This window comes from Euprymna scolopes, chromosome 19, assembly GCF_053919585.1.
Source record: "Euprymna scolopes isolate OS-2025 chromosome 19, ASM5391958v1, whole genome shotgun sequence".
Lineage (NCBI taxonomy): Eukaryota > Metazoa > Mollusca > Cephalopoda > Sepiida > Sepiolidae > Euprymna > Euprymna scolopes.
Window position 1 is genome coordinate 113201859 of NC_136500.1, and position 23499 is coordinate 113225357.

The 23499-nt window shown below is 39.5% G+C and overlaps 1 protein-coding gene across 14 annotated transcripts in view; it reads right to left on the reverse strand.

Annotated features, from left to right (window-relative positions):
- The window catches only part of LOC145239882 (oxygen-dependent coproporphyrinogen-III oxidase-like), a 985985-nt gene that overhangs the window by 717211 nt on the left and 245275 nt on the right, over positions 1 to 23499 (reverse strand). For 3 of the 14 annotated variants that reach the window (XM_080103483.1, XM_080103488.1, XM_080103481.1), the window contains one exon: positions 13299 to 13329. The exons of the other annotated variants lie outside the window; for them this stretch is intronic. The gene's annotated coding sequence lies outside the window, so the exon portion shown is untranslated. The remainder of the gene's footprint in view (positions 1 to 13298; positions 13330 to 23499) is intronic. 14 annotated transcript variants of the gene reach the window in all.

Below are 23499 nucleotides of genomic sequence, written 5' to 3' on the forward strand. Positions count from 1 at the left end.
CCACCATTTTCATGTTCATACTCTCTGCAGGGCATTGTCCAACACATCACTTAATGTTTCGGGGCTTATGGCCCTAATTTCGTCCTCTATATTGCTTTTAAGGTCATTTATTGTGGCTGGTTTGTTTGCGTATACCCACTCTGAGGTAACCCCAATGGAAGAAATCTGCACATGTGAGATCTGGCGAGCGGGATGGGCAATTTATCTCACAGCCACGAGAAATTATTCAGTGGCCGAATATGTCCTGGAGGAGATTTAATGTTTCTTGTGCTGTATGTGCTGTTGCCCCATCCTGCTGGAACCACATTAATCGAGAGACCCCAATTTGATTTGATCTCCTTCTTACTGATGTGGATGGATCCTCGGCCACACTCTCTGCTAATCTCTGACGATTCTCACCGTAAGGGGTCTACCAGATTTAGGGAGGTCATATACAGACCCTTGCTCATGAAATCGAGCCACCATAGCTTTTATTGCATTGGGAGTAGGGGAATATTTTATGTTGAAGTTTCGTCAAAATTCTCTTGGAGTTTCTGATATTGACCCATTCAATTGAAAATACGACTACAATAAATATCCGCTCATCGGTAGTGTAATGACTCATGATGACCTGGGAAGGGTTACTCTAGATGATCTGAAAAAAAAAAGAAAAGAAAAATATAAAAAATTAAGTTATGAATTTTTTTTTTAACCATCAACTTCTTTTGGGCACCTTTGTTTGGAAGTCACCACTTAAGCCCCAGAGGCGACAGGGTTAATGAATGTAAGATGGTAGTTACATAATCGTTAATGGTGCAAATTGGATAGAACTTGATTATTTATGCTATATTTTTCTAAGACAATAATATTTTGTCCATTGGTCTGCAATAATATTCTGTCAACTAAGTGACTCAACCCATTTGTCAAACACTTTTTCTGACAATAACATCGATATCAGTTTTGTGAGTCTAAATTCATGTGGTTGCACAACTATAGATATTTTTGTTTAGCTTCTAAAAAAAATGTTTTAAATCATGCAATAAATGGAAAACAATAATCAAATACATAAAAGATACTGCCAAGTCTGCTGCAAGGAGGGTTGACTCCTACCAAGCTAGAAAACTTTTTATACTTGCCAGTATCCTATACCTCTATATTGTGGCCACATCTAAGCTGGGGCACAAACTGACAGGGGCGGGGGCAGAATTATGTACACTGTACAACTAAAGCTGACCATCATGTAATAGTTTGATAATTATGGTCTATTTTTTTCCAGTGCAAGTGCATGTTCTTACTCGCAGAATTGATATTTGATCTGATAAGAACACACTTGAATGTCCTTACAGAATGGTATATACATTAAGTGATAAGAACACTTAACATAAGAGGTAACTCCCACTTCCACCCAAACCTTTCTCCCATAAATTATAAACAGTCTTTGTTTGAGATATCAATGTGATAAAATGTTATCTTTTTTCCTCATTTTTTAGCAATGGCTTTTCTAGATAAGAATCAACTCACAGACTGAAATCCATTTCCATAGTACATATATGTCAGCAGACTCCAATTATTTTGTATTTCTATTTTCTTAATTCTTTTCTGATCATGTTTTGTATGAATAAAACTGTTTGAATAAAATTAATTTAAATCGTAGAGAACTTTAACCAAAACTTGGTGACTCTTCATATCAAACAAGAAAGATGAATACAGATGTAGCAACTAAACTACCACATATTGATATCAACACTTCTCACCACCTCAACATAAGTAGAGTATCAAAATAGTATTCATTGGTGCTTATTCAGATTGGCACTTATGGCGGCAATTAAAAATAAAGAAAATACAAAAAATATCTATGATATATGTACTCGGTACAAAACGAAAATGTCATATTCCAAAAATTAACAAATCAATCAAGTAGTTTTATTTCGAACTAAGAAAATTAAAATGTACGATTTTTAGCAATAACTGCATTGACCATAAGGCTGATTTTTCACCTTTCAACTGTGATTTGAGTTGCGCCCCCCCCCCTCTTCTTTTATTTCATCGGATTTAATCATGGTCGACGAAAACACTATGACTCGCTTAATCATAAACTTTGATTTGCTTGAATAAAAAAAAAAAATGCTTGATCAAATTACATGGTTTTTGGAATATTTCATTTTCATTCCGTGACTGGTATATATATATATATATATATATATATATATATATATATATATATATCGCACAAACTTTTCTGTATTTTCTTTACTTTTAATTGCTGCCGTAAAGGCCAATCTGAATATGCTACCAGTAGCTGCACTGAAATAGAGAAGCAGTAGGAGGTAGCAGGACTGATGACGTCATGCAGAAATAGCAGCAGCATTAAAACAGAGAGAGTTAAGTGGGAAAGACATGATGGCATGAACAGCAGGAGAAAGAGAGCAGGCGACAATGATTCCCTGCAAGCCGGTGACAGCTCTGTCAACATTTGTTATGTATAATGGGAAACACAAACAGGAAATAAATGTATCTCTCAAGAAAAAAAAATAAGTTCAAAGTAATTTTTTTGTTTGTTTGGCACTTCCATGGGGGTCAACAGATGAGAGAGAGAACGAAATGAGAACAACACCTATAACATTACAGTGATAATGGTGAAAATTGGATACTGAAGAGGTTACTGTAAAAGAACCTTCATCAGCAGAAAAAAAAAAAAAATTGCACATCAACATGCATCGCATGCTGATGTGAACAATTCTAACTTAAACGTAATTGGATACCAATGGATAACTTAGATATAATTGGATGCCAAGACTCGGATGAAGCAAGAAGGGAAGATAGTAATTTGCTGAATAAGCGATTTTTATGGACAAAGATTTAAGATGCCAGGATGCTGAGGGTAATTAATTAGCATACACATAATTGCAGTACATGCTCCAATTTGGTCGACTATAAAGACATGTTGAATTGTGTTCATGGTAGAAAGAAAAAGCCAAGCATGCAAGGTCCCCCCTCCATGTATGAAAAATTTACTTTCACTATTACTAATGTTTGTGCAGAAATTTTTTTAAAAATCAATGGCATAATTATTGAGAAAAGTGCAAACAAACAGACATACAATTTTCCTAATAAATCCGTTCTGGCAAAAATTTACTTTCACCATGACTAATGTTTGTGCAAATTTTTTTAAAAATCCAACGAGTGGTTATTGAGGAAAGTGCAAATGAACAAACGGACGTGAACTATTAGGTCTAATCTCTCCTTTGTTGGGCTGACCAAAAACCAATTACTAAGGAGAGAAACTGCAATGTGAAGTCCAGCAAATATTAAAAAAAAAACTGTTACTGTGTTATTTGAAGATCAATATTTTTGTGTTGCCTTTTTTTCCAATTGAAACACTGTAAGGACAACATTTTGACAATACAAATCCATTAGGTGTTGTGTTGTGACGTGACCGTGTGTTGTGATGTCATTTTGAGAAACATTACGAAATATAATTTCGTTTCTGATGAGGGGTCACGGGGTTAACTTCTCCCAATCATGAGAACCACAACTGAGAGCATTCGCAGATTTGCAGGTGCATGCAGAGAATCGGAAATTCCCCTGACATGACATAACCAGTGATGATTGGCCTAGAGAGCAACCTACCCTACCCCGATAACTTTGTATATAAATGAATCCCCGCACCAAAATCAGTTAGTTGGAGAGAGTTGGAGCTGAGTTTTGAGCGAATCTAATCCTAATCGAAGAGTTGTCACCACCCTCTCTTCGGCAAAAACAGAGTAATTAAGTCTAATTGGGACTCAATAGTGTTTGTTAAAAGTCAACAACTGAATGATTGTATATGTGTGTATCATATTTTGTATATCTAACTTGAATTAACCAAGTAGAATAGAGATATCCGAGTCTGTCTTTCTTTTGTGTGCATGAAAATCTATTTACTTTCAGCGTGACAGCGGCAGATCAACCAAAAGGTGAAATCACTTCCGATCAACAAAATCCTGCTCCGCCGAGAGATCCTGTGAAGAATGAGCAAGACGCATATGTGATGAGGAGATCCCCAATATGGCATCCAATTTTTTTTAAATAATATATATATATATATATATATAGTTGAAAATTAACTCAGACTCCATCCATTTTAAAAACAAATTATTCCCTTTCACTGGACAAAGCGGGGGACGGCAGAGCGGTAGCTCTAGATATATCTAAGGCTTTTGACAGGGTATGGCATGAGGGTCTCCTCAGGAAAATTAGATCATACGGTATCACTGGTAGAATACTTAACATAATTAAATCCTTCTTAGATAAGAGAAAAATCCAGGTTGTCCTCGATGGTCGTACATCTAAACAATATAATATAAATGCAGGAGTGCCCCAGGGGTCTATCCTTGGACCTCTACTGTTCCTGATATTCATAAATTGCCTCTGAGATGGGTATATATGCTGATGACACCACACTCTATAATAGGCATGACAGGAAAACAAATGAACACATATCTAAAGAAATGGCAGAAACACTAGAGGATGACCTCCAATCTGTAGTGGAATGGGGACAAAAATGGAGGGTCGCATTCAATGCCGCCAAGACAAAACTAGTTTCATTCAATAATTACAAGAAACCTTCTCTACCACCTATAGCAATGGCCAACGACTCTTTATCTGAGAGTACGTCTTTCAAGCTCCTTGGCCTAACGTTCACAGGAAACATGAGTTGGAACAATGACATCGAGGGCATTGCTAGGGCTGCTGCGAGGAAGGTGGGCTCTCTCTACCATGCTAGAAAACTACAAACACCCGAGAAGGAGAGAGAGAGACAGAAAACAAAACTGAGGAGAGGGAGAAAGAATGAAATGGACGAGAGGGAAGAGAGAGAGACAGAACATAACGGACGTTAGAGAGAGAGCACGTAACGAACGAGAGAGAGAGAGAACATAACGAACGAGAGAGAGAGAGAGAACATAACGGACGAGAGAGAGAGAACATAACAGACGAGAGATAGAGAACATAACGGACGAGAGAGAGAGAGAGAGAAAGAACATAACGCACGAGAGAGAGAGAGAGAGAACGTAACGGACGAGAGAGAGAACGTAACGGACGAGAGAGAGAGAAAGAGAACGTAACGGACGAGAGAGAGAGAAAGAGAACATAACGGACGAGAGAGAGAACGTAACGGACGAGAGAGAGAACGTAACGGACGAGAGAGAGAACGTAACGGACGAGAGAGAGAACGTAACGGACGAGAGAGAGAACGTAACGGACGAGAGAGAGAACGTAACGGACGAGAGAGAGAACGTAACGGACGAGAGAGAGAACGTAACGGACGAGAGAGAGAGAACGTAACGGACGAGAGAGAGAGAACGTAACGGACGAGAGAGAGAGAACGTAACGGACGAGAGAGAGAGAACGTAACGGACGAGAGAGAGAGAGAGAGAGAGAGAGAACGTAACGGACGAGAGAGAGAGAGAGAGAGAGAACGTAACGGGCGAGAGAGAGAGAGAGAGAACGTAACGGACGAGAGAGAGAGAGAGAGAGAACGTAACGGACGAGAGAGAGAGAGAGAACGTAACGGACGAGAGAGAGACAGAGAACGTAACGGACGAGAGAGAGACAGAGAACGTAACGGACGAGAGAGAGACAGAGAACGTAACGGACGAGAGAGAGAGAGAACGTAACGGACGAGAGAGAGAGAGAGAACGTAACGGACGAGAGAGAGAGAGAACGTAACGGACGAGAGAGAGAGAGAACGTAACGGACGAGAGAGAGAGAGAGAACGTAACGGACGAGAGAGAGAGAACGTAACGGACGAGAGAGAGAGAGAACGTAACGGACGAGAGAGAGAGAGAGAACGTAACGGACGAGAGAGAGAGAGAACGTAACGGACGAGAGAGAGAGAACGTAACGGACGAGAGAGAGAGAGAACGTAACGGACGAGAGAGAGAGAGAGAACGTAACGGACGAGAGAGAGAGAGAACGTAACGGACGAGAGAGAGAGAGAACGTAACGGACGAGAGAGAGAGAGAACGTAACGGACAAGAGAGAGAGAGAGAGAACGTAACGGACGAGAGAGAGAGAGAGAGAGAGAACGTAACGGACGAGAGAGAGAGAGAGAGAGAGAGAACGTAACGGACGAGAGAGAGAGAGAGAGAGAGAACGTAACGGACGAGAGAGAGAGAGAGAACGTAACGGGGGAGAGAGAGAGAGAGAGAGAGAGAGAACGTAACGGGCGAGAGAGAGAGAACGTAACGGGCGAGAGAGAGAGAGAGAGAACGTAACGGGCGAGAGAGAGAGAGAGAACGTAACGGGCGAGAGAGAGAGCGAGAGAACGTAACGGGCGAGAGAGAGAGAGAGAGAGAACGTAACGGGCGAGAGAGAGAGAGAGAGAGAACGTAACGGGCGAGAGAGAGAGAGAGAGAGAACGTAACGGGCGAGAGAGAGAGAGAGAGAGAACGTAACGGGCGAGAGAGAAAGAGAACGTAACGGACGAGAGAGAAAGAGAACGTAACGGACGAGAGAGAAAGAGAACGAAACGGACAAGAGAGAGAACGTAACGGACGAGAGAGAGAGAGAACGTAACGGACGAGAGAGAGAGAGAACGTAATGGACGAGAGAGAGAGAGAACGTAATGGACGAGAGAGAGAGAGAACGTAACGGACGAGAGAGAGAGAACGTAACGGACGAGAGAGAGAGAGAACGTAACGGACGGACGAGAGAGAGAACGTAACGGACGAGAGAGAGAACGTAACGGACGAGAGAGAGAGAGAACGTAACGGACGAGAGAGAGAGAGAGAACGTAACGGACGAGAGAGAGAGAGAGAACGTAACGGACGAGAGAGAGAGAGAGAACGTAACGGACGAGAGAGAGAGAGAGAGAACGTAACGGACGAGAGAGAGAGAACGTAACGGACGAGAGAGAGAGAACGTAACGGACGAGAGAGAGAGAACGTAACGGACGAGAGAGAGAACGTAACGGACGAGAGAGAGAGAACGTAACGGACGAGAGAGAGAGAACGTAACGGACGAGAGAGAGAGAGAACGTAACGGACGAGAGAGAGAGAACGTAACGGACGAGAGAGAGAGAGAACGTAACGGACGAGAGAGAGAGAGAACATAACGGACGAGAGAGAGAGAGAACGTAACGGATGAGAGAGAGAGAGAACGTAACGGATGAGAGAGAGAGAGAGAGAACGTAACGGACGAGAGAGAGAGAACGTAACGGACGAGAGAGAGGGAACGTAACGGACGAGAGAGAGGGAATGTAACGGACGAGAGAGAGGGAACGTAACGGACGAGAGAGAGAGAACATAACGGACGAGAGAGAGAGAACATAACGGACGAGAGAGAGAGAACATAACGGACGAGAGAGAGAGAACGTAACGGACGAGAGAGAGAGAACGTAACGGACGAGAGAGAGAGAACGTAACGGACGAGAGAGAGAGAACGTAACGGACGAGAGAGAGAGAGAGAGAGAGAGAGAACGTAACGGACGAGAGAGAGAGAGAGAGAGAGAACGTAACGGGCGAGAGAGAGAGAGAGAGAACGTAACGGACGAGAGAGAGAGAGAGAGAACGTAACGGACGAGAGAGAGAGAGAGAGAGAACGTAACGGACGAGAGAGAGACAGAGAACGTAACGGACGAGAGAGAGACAGAGAACGTAACGGACGAGAGAGAGACAGAGAACGTAACGGACGAGAGAGAGAGAGAACGTAACGGACGAGAGAGAGAGAGAGAACGTAACGGACGAGAGAGAGAGAGAACGTAACGGACGAGAGAGAGAGAGAGAACGTAACGGACGAGAGAGAGAGAGAGAACGTAACGGACGAGAGAGAGAGAACGTAACGGACGAGAGAGAGAGAGAACGTAACGGACGAGAGAGAGAGAGAGAACGTAACGGACGAGAGAGAGAGAGAACGTAACGGACGAGAGAGAGAGAACGTAACGGACGAGAGAGAGAGAGAACGTAACGGACGAGAGAGAGAGAGAGAACGTAACGGACGAGAGAGAGAGAGAACGTAACGGACGAGAGAGAGAGAGAACGTAACGGACGAGAGAGAGAGAGAACGTAACGGACAAGAGAGAGAGAGAGAGAACGTAACGGACGAGAGAGAGAGAGAGAGAGAACGTAACGGACGAGAGAGAGAGAGAGAGAGAGAGAACGTAACGGACGAGAGAGAGAGAGAGAGAGAGAACGTAACGGACGAGAGAGAGAGAGAGAACGTAACGGGGGAGAGAGAGAGAGAGAGAGAGAGAGAGAACGTAACGGGCGAGAGAGAGAGAACGTAACGGGCGAGAGAGAGAGAGAGAGAACGTAACGGGCGAGAGAGAGAGAGAGAACGTAACGGGCGAGAGAGAGAGCGAGAGAACGTAACGGGCGAGAGAGAGAGAGAGAGAGAACGTAACGGGCGAGAGAGAGAGAGAGAGAGAACGTAACGGGCGAGAGAGAGAGAGAGAGAGAACGTAACGGGCGAGAGAGAGAGAGAGAGAGAACGTAACGGGCGAGAGAGAAAGAGAACGTAACGGACGAGAGAGAAAGAGAACGTAACGGACGAGAGAGAAAGAGAACGAAACGGACAAGAGAGAGAACGTAACGGACGAGAGAGAGAGAGAACGTAACGGACGAGAGAGAGAGAGAACGTAATGGACGAGAGAGAGAGAGAACGTAATGGACGAGAGAGAGAGAGAACGTAACGGACGAGAGAGAGAGAACGTAACGGACGAGAGAGAGAGAGAACGTAACGGACGGACGAGAGAGAGAACGTAACGGACGAGAGAGAGAACGTAACGGACGAGAGAGAGAGAGAACGTAACGGACGAGAGAGAGAGAGAGAACGTAACGGACGAGAGAGAGAGAGAGAACGTAACGGACGAGAGAGAGAGAGAGAACGTAACGGACGAGAGAGAGAGAGAGAACGTAACGGACGAGAGAGAGAGAACGTAACGGACGAGAGAGAGAGAACGTAACGGACGAGAGAGAGAGAACGTAACGGACGAGAGAGAGAGAACGTAACGGACGAGAGAGAGAGAACGTAACGGACGAGAGAGAGAGAGAACGTAACGGACGAGAGAGAGAGAACGTAACGGACGAGAGAGAGAGAGAACGTAACGGACGAGAGAGAGAGAGAACATAACGGACGAGAGAGAGAGAGAACGTAACGGATGAGAGAGAGAGAGAACGTAACGGATGAGAGAGAGAGAGAGAGAACGTAACGGACGAGAGAGAGAGAACGTAACGGACGAGAGAGAGGGAACGTAACGGACGAGAGAGAGGGAACGTAACGGACGAGAGAGAGGGAACGTAACGGACGAGAGAGAGAGAACATAACGGACGAGAGAGAGAGAACATAACGGACGAGAGAGAGAGAACATAACGGACGAGAGAGAGAACGTAACGGACGAGAGAGAGAACGTAACGGACGAGAGAGAGAGAGAACGTAACGGACGAGAGAGAGAGAGAACGTAACGGACAAGAGAGAGAGAACGTAACGGACGAGAGAGAGAGAACGTAACGGACGAGAGAGAGAACATAACGGACGCGAGAGAGAGAGAACATAACGGACGAGAGAGAGAGAGAACATAACGGACGAGAGAGAGAGAGAGAACATAACGGACGAGAGAGAAAGAGAATGTAACAGACGAGAGAGAAAGAGAACGTAACGGACGAGAGAGAAAGAGAACGTAACGGACGAGAGAGAAAGAGAACGTAACGGACGAGAGAGAAAGAGAACGTAACGGACGAGAGAGAAAGAGAACGTAACGGACGAGAGAGAAAGAGAACGTAACGGACGAGAGAGAAAGAGAACGTAACGGACGAGAGAGAAAGAGAACGTAACGGACGAGAGAGAAAGAGAACGTAATGGACGAGAGAGAGAGAGAACGTAACGGACGAGAGAGAGAGAGAGAACGTAACGGACGAGAGAGAGAGAGAACGTAACGGACAAGAGAGAGAGAACGTAACGGACGAGAGAGAGAGAGAACATAACAGACGAGAGAGAGGGAGAACATAACGGACGAGAGAGAGGGAGAACATAACGGACGAGAGAGAGGGAGAGAGAGAGAGAGAAGATAACGGACGAGAGAGAGGGAGAGAGAGAGTGAGAGAGAACGTAACGGACGAAAGAGAGAGAGAGAGAACGTAACGGACGAGAGAGAGAGAGAACGTAACGGACGAGAGAGAGAGAACATAACGGAAGAGAGAAAGAGAGAGAGAGAGAGAGAGAGAGAACATAACGGAAGAGAGAGAGAGAACATAACGGACGAGAGAGAGAGAATGTAATGGACGAGAGACAGAGAAAAATAATGGTAAAAACGATGGAAAAGGAACGTTTGCCAAAAGAACACAATTATTTAAGTAGATGATGTAAATTTTATGGCTTCATGTACAACAATAATTTTCAAAATCTTGACACATGGACATTGGGAAACCTCATTAACCAACAATATTTTAGTTATATATGAACATTAATGAATTTATTTCACCTTTCCTGCAACGAAATGGTTGGTGCCCAATGATTTAGATTAAAATAAACATGAATTAAAAAAATATCGGAAATTTTGTCTGCATTTTATCAATTTTGCCCGAATATTTGTGATCATACCTGGATATTTTTAATATAGTAAAAAAAAATTTCCTTTAAAATAATTTAATATGAATATGAAGAATATTTTTTTAACTCACGTCCCCCCCCCCAACAAGGCACTTGGATGTAAGGGGCTCCTATTTAGAACCATGCCTAGGAAAGATTAACAAGATGTTGGTTCATGTTACACTTAAACTTCTACATATCAGTACAATCTGGGAAACAGGTAGCAGGAAGAGAATTCCAAAGTCTAGCTGTTCAAAGTAAGAAACTATTAGAGTAGAAAGCTTTCTGGCATTTAGGAACCTCAACAGTGAAGGGGTGTGATTTTGTTGCTAAGCGGGTTTGTTGAGGATATGTACATCGAGAGGGCACAAGTGTAATAAGTTCATCAGAGCACATTCCATTAAAATACTTGTAAAACAGGCACAAATGCAACATTGTGGCGATGGGACAGGGGTTGGAGGTTAGATGACAAAGTGGGATATGTTAGGCTGAAGACTATTTTTTTACCCTCTCCAAGAGGAAAAGACTAGTGGTAAATGTATCAGCTCAGGTGTGGTAATAATACTCCATGCATGGGCGAATGGTGGTTTTGTAGAGGTACAGGCTTCTAGCACACTGGAGGGAACCCACCTTCTTTGCAGCAGTTTTTGCAATGTTCTCAATGTATTTTTAGATTGATAAATCTCTAAAAATACATTTTTTTGTTTTTAGCTAATAAAAAACTTGCGTTTAAGAAAGAAGTTTAAGGAATATATTATACATTCATGTTTAATGGCAAAAATTGGAATCGTTTTATATCCTTTGAACAGTGGAAGAGATGAATTTCACTTCTTTTTTTTTGCATGAATGAAAAGTGGGTTTCATCTACATTTATTTGGCTTGGCAAAATCTGACACAAAATTTACTAAAGACTGACGCTTTCCAAAGAGTTGTTTACGGAGTTGTAGTATCAATTTGAAAAGTAAAAGATCTTGAAGTCTGTTGGTTCCAACCACTGAGAAAAATGGTAAAAAGATGATGGAAAAGGAATAAATGTACCACAAGAACACAACTACCAAAGAGATGATGTTGATTCTGGCCTCGTTTATAATAACGACAATCTCTAGCAAATTATCAGCAAACTGACATTGAGAGATTTCTTTCTCAAACAACATCTTAAGAACTTCATGTTAACATTTTTTAAAGATTTTTTTTTCAGGAGATTGCAATAGCCAGCAGATGTTACTAACTCCTTCAAGTATTCTGATGGAATCACCAATTCTATTTCCAATAATGTTTTTTGTATAACTACTCTAGCTTCTTGTTGGTGCCTCACACGATGGAGAAGCTCACCTCACAACCATTTACCCGGCCTTCATAGAAAACAATGCAACCCATGTCCATTTGAAATATTTCCTTGTGCTTTTTATCCTCAAACTTTTCTATATTGGCTTGAGGGGACATTTTCAGTAGAACTTTCAAGGATGCTATGGTTCAAAGAATGGAATTCCTTGTGAATTCCAATACTTGAAGACAATCAGCAGTAGAAAAATGCACTTGACTGATTTTGCAGGCCGTGTAATTATGACACTATCGCTTGCTGGGGAGAGTTATATTTCTTCGGTTGTTGAGGAATGTCCTGTGAATGCAACCAGCTCCCCAGGAGAAAAAAACGATATCAAATGATAAACACATGGAAACAACACAACAGGTCGATATTTTGCCAGCTATAACCGCCTGGCATGGGTTGCTTCTTGTGTCTTCATTGCATCATTACAGGCAGTTTCCGATCATCGTCAATGGCAGGGACCTCATACTGAAATCGAACACTTATACAAAAATAGTGAATAAATGCATTTTTATTAAAAAAAAAAATGCATAATTTATTTAACATCTAACAATGAGGGAGCATATTCAGTCGACCCATTGCAAACCACTATGTCTGGCGCGTGTAAAATCCAAGCTTCAACTATCTTAAAACAATAGAATTATATTTAATTCTCTCTTTCTCCATTGAAAGAGAGAAAAAAAGGAGTGGAAAAGAGAAATGGAGAGAGAGAGAAAGAGACATTCATACATAACGTTTAAACATTGTTTTGTTTTTCTATCTCATCATGAGTTCTTTCCGGTTTGACCTTTCGAATTCTAGGATTTCAAATCATTTTGACTTGGTTGAATGTTAATAAATGATTGTCATTCAAACCCAGCCGTCATGCTCTAACCTTCCCGAACCCACAAAGCACCTGCTTAGCACATCTGCACCTCACAAGTACAGACAAGTTAGGTACAAGGTTCATTAATGTAGAAGCCCCCAGCTTCCCCCAAAAGGGGCGCTCTCCATTGTGCCAAAAATGAGTTGGCAACTAATATTTTGTTAATACAAATCACTAACAGTCTTGAGGATAAAACAATATAATCATTTTTTTTTTCCTTAGTGATGGATCTTTCTAGAATTTTTTCACGGTGTTGACATGACATTTTGGGCTGCAATAGTATCAGGAGAGATGTTAAATATTGGCAGGCAATGCCTGGAAGAAAAACATTCAATGGGTTGCACACACGTAAATGGGTTAAAATGTTAAGAATTTGGTATTCCCACTTCTTGCCTAACAGAATGCATAACTCAACCCATAAATATTTGAACAGATATCGGTTAATGGTTGTGACAATAGACAAAGGAAATATTAGATTCCACTGGAAAGAATATGATTATAAATAGACACAAAAAGCCATTCAGAGAGAGAGGGCTGTAGCATATGTCACCATTTCCTTACCACCAGCCAATCATCAAACATTCTCCCGCACCTGAAATAAACGTCAAAACAATAATAATCTTTCACAGAAAAACCGATTGTCAGAGTGAAATAAAAACAATATATTTTGTAGATCAACTGTATTGTGTTTTACTTTGCTGTCAGTGTGTGTATATACTTTGTGCCAGCAACAAAGTACATGTTAACAGTATATAGACTGGATAAAGGCATTTTGAAAAACCGGCCACAGCAATTATGTAACAGAAATACCATTAGCGAATGCTTTTTTCATTGTCAGATATTTTATAAAAAATTACAACCCAAAGCATAAAAAAGTGTTAATGGCAATAAACGATAAATTACAGCACTATCTAAACAAGCTGTTGTCAAATTTTCTGTAAAAAAATATCAGAAATTGATTCACACAAATTTTTTTTTCTCTCAATCTTTATTTTTATTACCAAGTTATTATCGCTGTTCAAAATGTATTACTTGAATAAGTGTTGAAGAGAAAATGACCAACACAATCCATTAAGCCATAATTTGCATTAGGAACCATACTGCTTGGTTGTTAGCCAATTGTAATTAATCAACTATTTAGACCGATGTTTGTTGGTGGATGTCTGTTTGCTGCCACCTTGCGGCATTGATGAATGGTGGGTTATAGTAGTAGCTGCAGGGAAGGCTCATTTGTTATTCCAGATGCTTACTGAGATTCGGCGCAGTTTGCCAAATACAAACGGTACTTAGGCGTAATGAACAAGTATTGATATTAGCTTCACCTACCTCAACCTACCCATACAAAAGTTGGTTGAATTTAATCGTGTGACAGAGAAAGATTTGAAGTTTAGCTGTTTCTCTGCTCTAGGGCTGGGTTTGAGAGCTGGATACTATGGACAAATGATTCATATTGGTTTGGTTATTTTGTTTTTACAGCATACCCACCGCTTTTCAGGTTATTTAATGCCGCAATTTTGGAATTTTTTTTTTTTTTTTTTTTTTTTTGCTTCAAGGTGGTTTGTGATTGCGCAACAATTAATTGAAAAGTTATTTATGTCACTCTCATCGCAGGATGATGTGACACAAGGGTCGGAAAGTGGTATTTGTAAAGCCAGTGCCATAGAGGAAGAGAACTGACCTGCAAAACACAAAAAAAAACTGCCTCAATCGATTAGCAATAAACTAATCCTATCTCAAAGAAAGAAGGCAAAGACTTCCTAGAAATGCATAAGATGAGAGACATATCTCAGCTGACATGGAACAAGGCATCTCAACAATGGTCTAAACCGTTTGCTTTAGTACAAAGAGAACCCCCTCAATTGAAGCTGGAAAAACCATATGGAAAAATTCAAGCAAGAAAATGCAGAATTTATCAAGACCGATAGATGTTAGAGTAGTGATTATGAGGAAAGCCCTAAACAAGCATCTTTGCTACTCCTACATACAAGAGTCAACCACAAACTGCCATCACTCAAGAAAACTGCTTTACAAAAGCCAAGAAACTCAAACAAACAAAATCACCACTTAATCAAGTTAGGGATGCTTTGATCCTTTTGAGGATAAGTTGTACAATGCACAAAACAATGAATGACCAGCTTATAGTACACATGAAGTATTACGCATCATTAATACTAAGTTCATTCAAACCGTGATAGTGTTGCAAATAGAGACCTCGTTATTGCTATCGAACATTTTTGAAAAAAAAAAAAAAAAACTCATCTCAATTCAGATGGCTGTATTAAGTTACTCTCTACTGGTATCAAATACTAGAGAGGATGATTACAGGTAGCAACAAAACTTTGCTCTGTGTTACACTCCCAGGAGAACCAAAAGGTAGGACTTTCACAACTTCGTCCATCCGAACATCTAGCCCAAAATTCACTCATGCATAGGGTGTGGTTGAGGAAGACAAACCAATCTATCTGCAACAGCAAGGATCAGTTGATTTCCAGAACCAAACTGGAATCCAAGAATCTCTTGAAGGACACCAGAAGATTAACTGTGCTCCAAGTTCAGATCGCATGAATGAAGTATATTTGGCAAACGAAGATCCTTTAAGAAATGTATTTTGACGTTCGAATATACATAAATTTTCCACATTGTATTTCCTTTCCAAAATATGATCAAATTGTCTCAAAAACTTTGTCTATATATATTAGTGGTCAGTAAAGGTCACAGAGGAAACAACCAAAAAAAAATTCATCCCAAAGCAGCAAAACTAAAGCTGGCTTGTCAGGACACTATATATACAAATGTAGGCAAATTTGTGCACATTTTATTGGTTTAAAGATATAGTTTTTTGTTTTTTTTACCAATTGTAATTAAATTTTAACCATAGAATAGTATTATAACCTTCAAGATTAAAGAAGAAAAAGGAATAGAGCAGAAAGAGAAAGAGAAAAAGAGAGTTGTAGGGATAAGGCTAAAAGAGAGAGGAATAAAGCAGAGAGAGAGGAATAGAGTGGGGCTAGAGAGAGAGAGAGAGAGAGAGAGAGAGAGAGAGAGAGAGAGAGAGAGGAATAGAGAAGAGAGAGAGAGAGGAATAGAGAAGAGAGAGAGGAATAGAGAAGAGAGAGAGAGGGGAATAGAGAAGAGAGAGAGAGGGGAATAGAGAAGAGAGAGAGAGAGGAATAGAGAAGAGAGAGAGAGAGGAATAGAGAAGAGAGAGAGAGAGGAATAGAGAAGAGAGAGAGAGAGGAATAGAGAAGAGAGAGAGAGAGGAATAGAGAAGAGAGAGAGAGAGGAATAGAGAAGAGAGAGAGAGGAATAGAGAAGAGAGAGAGAGAGAGGAATAGAGAAGAGAGAGAGAGAGAGGAATAGAGAAGAGAGAGAGAGAGAGGAATAGAGAAGAGAGAGAGAGAGAGAGAGGAATAGAGAAGAGAGAGAGAGAGGAATAGAGAAGAGAGAGAGAGAGAGGAACAGAGAAGAGAGAGAGAGGGGAATAGAGAAGAGAGAGAGAGGAATAGAGAAGAGAGAGAGAGGAATAGAGAAGAGAGAGAGAGAGGAATAGAGAAGAGAGAGAGAGAGGAATAGAGAAGAGAGAGAGAGGAATAGAGAAGAGAGAGAGAGGAATAGAGAAGAGAGAGAGAGAGGAATAGAGAAGAGAGAGAGAGAGGAATAGAGAAGAGAGAGAGAGGAATAGAGAAGAGAGAGAGAGGAATAGAGAAGAGAGAGAGAGGAATAGAACAGAGATAGAGAGAGAGAGGAATAGAACAGAGATAGAGAGAGAGGAATAAAACAGAGATAGAGAGAGAGGAATAAAACAGAGATAGAGAGAGAGGAATAGAACAGAGATAGAGAGAGAGGAATAGAACAGAGATAGAGAGAGAGGAATAGAACAGAGATAGAGAGAGAGGAATAGAACAGAGATAGAGAGAGAGGAATAGAACAGGGATAGAGAGAGAGGAATAGAACAGGGATAGAGAGAGAGGAATAGAACAGAGATAGAGAGAGAGGAATAGAACAGAGATAGAGAGAGAGGAATAGAACAGAGATAGAGAGAGAGGAATAGAACAGAGATAGAGAGAGAGGAATAGAACAGAGATAGAGAGAGAGGAATAGAACAGAGATAGAGAGAGAGGAATAGAACAGAGATAGAGAGAGAGGAATAGAACAGAGATAGAGAGAGAGGAATAGAACAGAGATAGAGAGAGAGGAATAGAACAGAGATAGAGAGAGAGAGGAATAGAACAGAGATAGAGAGAGAGGAATAGAACAGAGATAGAGAGAGAGGAATAGAACAGAGATAGAGAGAGAGGAATAGAACAGAGATAGAGAGAGAGGAATAGAACAGAGATAGAGAGAGAGGAATAGAACAGAGATAGAGAGAGAGGAATAGAACAGAGATAGAGAGGAATAGAACAGAGATACAGAGAGAGAGGAATAGAACAGAAAGAGAGAGAGAGGAATAGAACAGAAAGAGAGAGGAATAGAACAGAGATAGAGAGGAATAGAACAGAGATAGAGAGAGAGGAATAGAACAGAGATAGAGAGAGAGGAATAGAACAGAGATAGAGAGAGAGGAATAGAACAGAGATAGAGAGAGAGGAATAGAACAGAGATAGAGAGAGAGGAATAGAACAGAGATAGAGAGAGAGGAATAGAACAGAGATAGAGAGAGAGGAATAGAACAGAGATAGAGAGAGAGGAATAGAACAGAGATAGAGAGAGAGGAATAGAACAGAGATAGAGAGAGAGGAATAGAACAGAAAGAGAGAGGAATAGAACAGAGATAGAGAGAGGAATAGAACAGAGATAGAGAGAGGAATAGAACAGAGATAGAGAGAGGAATAGAACAGAGAAAGAGAGAGAGGAATAGAACAGAGATAGAGAGAGAGGAATAGAACAGAGATAGAGAGAGAGGAATAGAACAGAGATAGAGAGAGAGGAATAGAACAGAGATAGAGAGAGAGGAATAGAACAGAGATAGAGAGAGAGGAATAGAACAGAGATATAGAGAGAGGAATAGAACAGAGATATAGAGAGAGGAATAGAACAGAGATATAGAGAGAGGAATAGAACAGAGATAGAGAGAGAGGAATAGAACAGAGATAGAGAGAGAGGAATAGAACAGAGATAGAGAGAGAGGAATAGAACAGAGATAGAGAGAGAGGAATAGAACAGAGATAGAGAGAGAGGAATAGAACAGAGATAGAGAGAGAGGAATAGAACAGAGATAGAGAGAGAGGAATAGAACAGAGATAGAGAGAGAGGAATAGAACAGAGATAGAGAGAGAGGAATAGAACAGAGATAGAGAGAGAGGAATAGAACAGAGATAGAGAGAGAGGAATAGAACAGAGATAGAGAGAGAGGAATAGAACAGAGATAGAGAGAGAGGAATAGAACAGAGATAGAGAGAGAGGAATAGAACAGAGATAGAGAGAGAGGAATAGAACAGAGATAGAGAGAGAGAGGAATAGAACAGAGATAGAGAGAGAGGAATAGAACAGAGATAGAGAGAGAGGAATAGAACAGAGATAGAGAGAGAGGAATAGAGCAGAGATAGAGAGAGAGAGGAATAGAGCAGAGATAGAGAGAGAGGAATAGAACAGAGATAGAGAGAGAGGAATAGAACAGAGATAGAGAGAGAGGAATAGAGCAGAGATAGAGAGAGAGAGGAATAGAGCAGAGATAGAAAGAGAGGAATAGAGCAGAGATAGAGGGAGAAGTTTTTTATTAAAGAAAATAAAAAGTAGAATTTGATTAAAACAATCGTAAAACACAGGATTACAACAGAGAGGTAATTTTCCGTTTGAATTAAATAAAGATGCCGACAATGTTTCACCTGCTAACACGATTAAAGTTGTTTTGTTTAATAATTCAGTAATATTCAGGTAATTCCGACTGCATAATTTGGAAGCTACCATTGTAACTTATTAGAATTGACAAAAAAAAAATCAGTTGGAACCATTGTTTTTTATCTTAAAACTCCATTTATCGACTACATAATCTCGTCCCAATAATGTATAAACACCAAAAAAAAATTTTTTCCTACATATATTGTTGAAAATAGTCATTTTAATCGATTTCATATATTTTTGTATTTAAACTTGATCAATATTTCTTTTTATTGGTCATATTTTGAGGAAGCAGAGTTTGTTTTGTTTTTTTGTTTTTTCATCTTTCAATTAATACTTATTCCCACTCTCCTCCTCCGGATCCACGAGAATAAAATTTAACATACATTTTTCCAGAACCGCTAATTTTGTATTTCACTTCCAGATCCGCCTTTGAATATAACCAAGAGATTTTCAGTTTCGATAATAAAATATATAATTGATCGAATAAATGTTGACAGTTTGATTCTTTGATCAGTCATTTATTGGAAGCTCTGTATCATATATATCGTTTTTGATGATGTTAAAATGGGGGGTTTAATCATTAGTGTTTGCTTTGATGGCTAAAAATGAAAACTTGACCATCTTAGGACCCATACATAATATATATATATAGTAGTGTTGGTACGATTAACCGGAATCAGGAATTGAAAAAACAATGAGGGCTTTCGGTATTAGGAAAAATTGTGCCTATTTTCCGATGGTAAAAATGATAATTTTTATTGCTTTTATCCGTTTATTTTTGGTGAAAACTTAATTTTCTATGACTCGTATTAATGATGAAACAAGTATTTATTGATTTTAGACTACCAGTGAAACTATAATCTATAGATCATATATGTATTTATAGGTTTAGGAAATTATAGGCACACATTTCATGGTTTTTGCGATAACTCTCCCTCAAAAACATCTCTATATTTAGGAATTTAAAAGAATCAGAATCTGGAATTTAGAAAAGAATCGTAATTGTATCGGAATCGAGAAAAATATTGGAATCGTTCCATCACCAATAGGTAGTAACCCTAGTAAAATATAAAATACGATTAACTAACCTAAAAAAAAAAAAAACATCTAGTTAAAAGGTCAATACATTGAAGTTCGTCTTATTTGAACAGTTTATCAAACAAACACCATTAAAATGGCCAATGCATTATGGATTGTCTATCAATTTCTCTTGTAATTTCATCTCTCAATAACATTTTTTAACTAAAGATTCCAGTGTGAATGTTGGTTGGCAGAAGATCAAAACTTATTCATTTCTATTCTGTGTCACTGGAAATGCCCTATTTTTATTAATAATTTCTAGTTTAACATTTAATATAAAAAGAAAAAATTAGGTACTTGTACAGTTTAATCAAGACATTCATAACGGAAAATATTAAAAATAAGTGATATTGTTCGTACCAGTTATGAAATGAAGTTCTCTGAAAAAAAAAATTAACTTATTTTAATCAAGTATTTCTTTTACAGCAGAAAAACAATTTGTTACGACACCGAGCAAAAGGTAGCCATGTTTTGAGTGTCAGACCACAAAGGAAGAAAAGCTATTATTTAACATGAGGAGGAGGGTGTCAGCACTGAGTTATCTTCTCATGCACCTCCTCCCTTCCACGTGGTCTAAAAATTCAAACATGGCTACCTTCAGCTTGCTGTCGTAAAAAATTGTTTTTCTGTTATAAAAAAAAAAAAAAAAAAAGAAAAAACCTACTTGATCAAATTAAGTGAATTTTTTTTTTCAAAGAACTTCATTCTATAACGGGTATGTACAATATAACTTTATTTCAATGTTTTCATTTTTTTTAATGTCTTGATTAAACTGTACAAGTACCAAAAATCAATATGTATATATATATATATATATATATATATATATATATATAAAACTTTAAAATCCTGGAAGACCATAATGAATTTGCCCTTAAATGTGTATGACTATACAGGCCTATGCATGAATGGTTCCTCCAGGCAGGAAGTCTGCTCTGCAAAAACTGCTGCAGTACACACTTTCCAGTCTCCTCTCCACTACTGGCTGACTTACAGTTATATCTCATAGGATTAGCAAATCTCTCGACGGAGGCAACCTTTCTAGGGCAATTGCTCTTGACATATCTAAAGGCTTTGATAGGGTATGGCATAAAGGTTTACTTCACAAGATCTCCAGCTATGGTATAGCTGGAAATGTCTTCTCAATTATTAAATCATTTCTTTCTGATAAGTTCATAAGAGTAATAGTTGAGGGGCAAAAATCAGAAGCTCACAGTATTAATGCCGGTGTCCCTCAGGGGTCCATCCTGGGCCCAACTCTTTTCCTAATCTACATTAATGATCTTCCAAATCACATCCTTACATCATTTGTAGACATTTATGCTGACGACACTACCATTTATGGTAGCACATCTAAGAGAGTAAACGACCAAGTTCTCTCCAATTCTCTCTCCTCTGATATTGAGCATGTAGTACAATGGGGAAAGGAGTGGCTGGTTACTTTGAATGCATCTAAAGCCAAGCTTCTCTCTTTACATCGTCAACATTCTGATCCACATCTGGCATCAATTGAAATGAATGGCTCTCGTCTTCAGGAGGCTTCCAGTTTTGACAAGCTTCTGGGCTTGACCATTACTCCTGATCTTAAATGGAACACATACATCAAATCTGTTGCCAAGGCCACTGGAAAAATGGTGGGATCTTTCTATCACTCCGGTAAATATCTCACTGCTGATGCTATTCTCTATCTATATAAGAGCCAGGTACGTCCAAGGATGGAATACTGTTGCCACATCTGGGCAGGAGCTGCTAGAAAGGACTTGTCCTGCCTTGATAGAGTTCAAAATAGACTTTGTAGCCTCGTAGGAGATGTCCTTTTCTCTTCCTTGCAACCTCTCCCTCACAGAAGAGATGTTGCGAGTTTGTCTCTGATGTATCGTTATTTTCATGGAAAGTGTTCGACTGAGCTTCAATCTATAGTCCCCCCTCGCCAAACTTTCACAAGAAACACTCGTCTAGCTGTACACACTATCAATAATTCCCCCCCACTCTTTATCTGTGCCTAAACCTAAACGTAGATTCCATGAACAAAGCTTCTTTCTTAGAACTGCACGCCTGTGGAATTGTCTTCCGTTTTTCTGCTTTCCGGCTGACTACAATATGGTTGTGTTCAAGTCTAACGTAAATAAGTTCTTGATGAGCCGTTCTATATAAGTTATCAAATTTACCAAATTTTCATTACTAATGATTACTATGTTGTACAATTTCTACTGTACACTCTTTAACCCTTATCCTTGAGTGGCCTCTTGGCCTTGATAAGTGGTGATGCCTATGTAAAAAAAAAAAAAAAAGAAACTATCGTTTTGCTTATCCTGGAAATAATCGCCCATGAATTGTTACATTGATTATTAAATAATTGACATTGGTTGATACTTTGATCCACAAAAAATTTTACAAAATAGAAGTTAAAAGTAAAAAATTGAATTCTTTTTCCCTTTTGGTTTTGATTTGCTGACAATATTTAGAAGATGACCTGTGACTTGTGAGGCTAGTGTTATTACATTGTAGTTTAGATTAAAAAAAAAAAATCGAACTAAAGTTAAAGATGAGAGATTCAAGAATATCAAGGTTTTAAATAATTGTCGTGGAATCAATTAAAAGCACATAGAATTTTATCAAAGCCAAAGGATTTCACAACACACTGTGCTGTCATAATATACTCTCCCTCCATCTTTTCTTATTTCTCTTTGTAATTCTTTACATCATTCAATTTCGATCTCAACTTCGGATCATTTACCCTTAACGTAAGTTCTTCACACATTCTTCTAAAGCATTCGTATACAGGCAACATGATACACAACATCATAACTTTAATCACTATAAATATTTTAGTATTTTATAAGTACAATTAAATTGTAACATTTAGTTATTACTATCATCTATTATAGAAAAGTGAAAATGTGTTTGTTTGTGTGTGTGCATTTTTTTTGTATGTAGGTGGGGGGCTCGGGGGGGGGTCATTAATTCTTACAACTTTTTATATACTCCCTAGATTATAATATCTCCGATTTACAAAAGTAGGTCGTCGCTATCTTTTATTCGTGCAACTTTTATTTTATAAAATTCACGCTATCCTGTGGTCCCGCCTGTTTGTTCATGTTTTTCCTTAAAAAGCGAAACACTAAATCGAAAGTAAAGCGAGCTTCTCAGCCCTTCATGCCGAGACATCCGGAAAGCAATAAGCTTTGATCAATACGAGGGAAAAACCCCTCGTACCAGACAATTGCTATTCATTTGGACACTTCCCTTTTTATGGGGAGCTAGTTTTCCCAAAAATCTTGGAGAAACAAACAAATATGCAGAAAGCTTAACTGGCTCTGAGTGATTTCATTTCTCTATGGTGTGATGTTTTGACCTAGAAAACCAGACGTTCGTTTTTAAGCGTTTAATTTCAACGATTTTTACTTCTCTGCCCTCTTAGCATCGCGGTAAGATGTCAGGCTTTCTTTTCTACCTTCACCTCAAGGCTTCAGGTTAAAAATTTTTTTTTTTCTTTTACACCTCCAAACACCCGGGCATCCCCGCTAGTCTATTGTATAAATCTCACCTGTGTGTTTCAATGTATATATGTATGTATGTTTGTATGTCTGTCTAAAACTTTTAACACAGGCGATGGATTTTCATAAGATCAGTACTGTTTTGAAGCTCGACCCTTTGGGCGACAAATATAAAAAAATTGGCCAAAAACATTAATTCCATCACCCTCAACTGGGCACATTTCTACAGAGAGGGGTCATTTTTTCACCAATATTTTCAAAAGTCATTCCTTCTTTTCGATTGACTAGCCTTAATTTAAATCTTCGTCATTTCTGGTTTGGCAATGGATGCAACAGCAAAGATA